Source organism: Sminthopsis crassicaudata, chromosome 3, assembly GCF_048593235.1.
Source record: "Sminthopsis crassicaudata isolate SCR6 chromosome 3, ASM4859323v1, whole genome shotgun sequence".
Classification (NCBI taxonomy): Eukaryota; Metazoa; Chordata; class Mammalia; order Dasyuromorphia; family Dasyuridae; genus Sminthopsis; species Sminthopsis crassicaudata.
The window spans coordinates 22,831,637-22,836,139 of record NC_133619.1 but is presented as its reverse complement, the minus strand read 5'-3'; positions in this window follow the sequence as shown (position 1 = coordinate 22,836,139).

Below are 4,503 nucleotides of genomic sequence, written 5' to 3'. Positions count from 1 at the left end.
TTATAATCTGTTAATAAATAATACTTGGCTAATTTCTCTTTTTTGGTAAATTTGGTTTGTCTTCTCATATTCACTATATCCTGATGGTCATCAGACACTAGAAGCAAGCTAATCAACAAAGATCCTTTAAAAAAAGAACTAATTATTTTGTTCCATTTTGAACTTCTATGTCATTTAAAACAATTCTTGGGTTTTTTGTTTGTTTGTTTGTTTGTTTTCTTTGAGTCCATAACAATACAAATTTCTTCTATATCTGGTACCAAATCAAACTTATAAAACACAGATCTTTCCTCTTCATTCTCTTTGAATTTCTTTTTCCCAAGCTATGTCATTATGATAACTCAGTCACTTTAGATAAATGGCTTAAGAACTCATTAGAAAGAGTTGGGGTAGTGGGCAGTAGTTTAAAACTAGACAAGAACTTGATGTGGGTTGTGCTCCCTTTAAGAAACTAATTCTTTCAGGTAATGAGGTGGGTTGTGCTCCCTTTGGGAAACTAATCCTTCAGATTGATTTATTCCTCTCTGATTCCCAGACCCTCCTAGCTGATGCATTATCAATTCAAGAAGCTACAGCCAATAGCACCCTTTTGAATTTCAATAGGAGATCTCCCACTGGATCTGAGCCAACTTGGGACATCACCCACAAGCCCCTTTAGCTATAAAAGAGCCAAACTGGAGCTTTCTCTTGGCAGAGGTTCCTAACATGGCATCCTTACACCTAGCTGCCAAGGATCTCTGTCCACTGGAATCCTATTTCCGGTGCCCTTTTATCTCTACCTTCACCTTTTACTAACTAGACTTTAACTTTATTTCCAAATCCCATAATAAACCTCCTTTATCAATCTAGGTTTTAGGTCTGTAAATTCCTTTACAAGGGACTCTGCATCACTACTAGACCTCATTTAACTCTGTCTCCTTGCACTGAATCCAAAGGGGTTGCAGGAGAGTTCTTTTTGACTCCCTGTACCCTGAACTTCCACTAGACCTCAATCAACCCTAATTTTATTTTGTTACTCCTTACCTAACTCTCATCAAACTCACAGATTTGGATTGCCAGAGTCCAAAAACAATAGCAATTGACAAACTCTTAGGGAAGTAGATTGAATAAAATAAAGCTCTTTTGAGGGATGTTTGTGCCTGGACAAGTTTATCATCAGAGGGATATCACCTGAGTAAAAGGGAAAGAAAACAAATACCATAACCAAAACTAATGTCTATGCTTTGTAGACACTAACATCCTAATGTATTTTCTTTCTTTCCAACAGATATTAGAAAGCAAAATGCTAGCAGTAGGAACATGCCTGGGCTTCAGCCAATCAGCTGTGATCACTCAATAATACCTATGAGTCTCATCTAGCTACTGGTCCTTGCTTTATTTTCATGTTTAATCTTTCTCTGAACTATAACAGTACAATTGTCATTTAAATCCAAATTTTCACTATCTTTATTCACACTTTTAGCTCCTTTGAGTATCATTTCTATAATGAGCATAGAAGAGAATATCAGTTTATTCAGCTACCTTTGCCCAAACTTATTTTCCTAGCTCTAGTAAAGTAAGAGTCTTCTATGCCAGATTCTGCACACAATATAGGCATACTTTTGTCTCAGTAACTGCCTGATATATTTTGTTTGACTTAAGTTTATTTTTCTCACTTCTCCATTAGCAGGATATCCACATTGTAAAATTCTAGAAAATTTGTAACATTAAAAAACTCTCATCTTCTATAAGCTATTTTCCTTCCTATTATATGTTGTGAATAAATCATTTTGGATTCTTAGTGGAATGATTTGCTCAGCCATTTTTTAGTTGTATCCAACTCTCTGTGACTCCATTTAGATATTCTTGAACAAAGATACTGTGGTGGTTTCCAATTTCCTTCTCCAGTTTGTTTTATAGACCTGGCAACTGAGTCAAAGTCAAAGAAGTTAAGTGACACTGATAATAACTCACCCCAGAATTTTTTATTTTTTTTTTGCTGAGGCAATTGGGGTTAAGTGACTTGCCCAGAGTCACACTGCTAGGAAGTGTAAAGTGAATTCAGGTCCTCCTGACTCCAGGGCTGGTGCAGAATTTTTACTTAAGATAAGTTTTACTTACTCTAGGCTTGGCAGTCTATTCACTGCATCACTTAGCTATCCCATCTGGAATGAGAGACACATCCTAAAGAAGTAGTTTTTTTTTTTTCTCAAATCTGCCAGATTATTTAATAAATCTTTGGAGTTTCCAATACATAGAAAGCGGTTTTAACTGAAATCACACATAACCTCACTATGGGATGACCTCTAAAGACTGAATAATCTGAAGATTCTGCTATTATAGGTCTCAATGGAGTCCTGTATGAGCCATCCACTAGCTCCACATATACATTATCTAATCATAAACCTCATTGTGATTAGAAAAAGTTATCATGAGATGATAAACCAGTTATTTTATAATGATTGAGTTTTGATGTAATGATCCTTTTTTGAATAGCTTTTTTTTTTCAAAATACATGCAAAGATAGATTTGAATATTCACCCCCACAAAATCTTCCTCTTCAAATTTTTCTCCCTTCCTCCACTCCCACAGAAAGCAATCCAATATATGTTAAACATGCACAGTTCTTGTATGCATATTTCCACATTTATCATGCTGCATAAGAAAAATCAGATTAAAAAGGTGGAAAAAATCAAACAAAAGAAAATGTGAAAATAAGATGTTGTGATCCACTTCAGTCCCCACAGTCTTTTCTGGATGCAGACAGATCTCTCTATCACAAGTCTACTGAAATTGACCTGAATCATCTCATTGGTGAAAAGAGCCATGTCCATCAGAACTGATCATCACATGATCTTCTTGTTGCTGTGTACAATGCTCTTTTGATTCTTCTCACTTCACTTAGTGTCGGTTCATGAAAGTTTTAGTGATGCTTCAATAGAAAATGTATTAAATTTCTTGTTATGTTCTAGGCGGTGGGCTGGATCCTAGGAATACAAAACTCAAAATGAAACACTATCCTCAAAGAGCTGCTGGAGGAGGCACCATATACTGTCATCATATGCATAATAAATATGAGTTAGACCTACTCCACTACAGAGATGTTTTGATTTGCATCCATATTTGAAATATCTATGATGAAGGAGACACATCGCTTTTGTTTGAATTCTTAAAACTAATACAACTTATTTTTAATAGATGTGCAAAACAAATATTGTGACATTGTTTTCTTCTTGTCCAGGGAATGACGTCTCTACATCCCAAAGACGATTTTACTCTTGACCTTTTCACTCTCATCCCTATTAACATCTGTCTTAAATCCCTAACACCACTACTGTTGTCTTTTCTATTATGTCATTGAAAACCCCATTCTAATGAATAGAACCAGAAGATCACTCTACACTTCAATGTTGTATGAAAATGTATTCTGATGGAAGTGGAGATCTTCAACATAAAGAAGATCCAACTCACTTCCAGTTGATCAATGATGGACAGAAATAACTACACCCAGAGAAAGAACACTGGGAAGTGAATGTAAATTGTTAGCACTACTGTCTATCTACCCAGGTTACTTATACCTTCAGAATCTAATACTTAATGTGCAACAAGAAAATGGTATTTACACACATGTATTGTATCTAGGTTTTATTATAATATATGTAAAATGTATGGGATTGCCTGTCATCAAGGGGAGGGAGTAGAAGAAGGGAGGGGATAATTTGGGAAAATTAATACAAGGGATAATATTATAAAAAAATTACTCATGCATATATACTGTGAAAAAAATTATAAATAAAAAAAATAAAAAAAGAAAACCCCATTCTACTTTTAGTAAATTATCTCACCATTCAAAATAAGCAGATTTCTGAATTTGATCTGTCATGTATATTTGATCCACTTCTCCCCCTTTAAAATGGTTTAAAAAAAAAGCGTACCTATAATTAATTTCAACTAGAATCTTTGCACTGGGAATACTTCAGGTTGCCATGTTTAGGGGCTATTAGGATATCCTAAAATTAAAAAAAAAATGAATATAGAGTTTAAAACAGGAAATCTTATTGGTATTATCAATTATTCCAGAGAAGAGAAGGCTGAGTTGGAAGCATAATAATGTTCAAACATATAATTAATTATTGATAAGACTCAAACATTGCTTCTACTGAAACTAGAAGAGATGCTCTTAAGCTAACCCATGAGGGATTTAGATATAATATAATGGAATGAAAGTAAGTGCTATTATGAAAATAGAACCATCCCTTCTGGGGTCTCAAAAAGTAGAATGGTCCTACTTCAGGGATATATTAAGTATATCCTTTAAATGAGATAATAAAATTATTTATTAAAGAATAAAAATTAATCTTTTGGCTCTTCAATTAATTTAAAATCATTTAATTAACATACAATAACATACATTGGATAATTATTGCTTTATCCTCTCTAAATTAGTGTTAAAATATACATCCATATTTCTCAAACTTTTTACTTTTCAACTCATTTTTTGGTCTAATTATATACGCAGTTCTA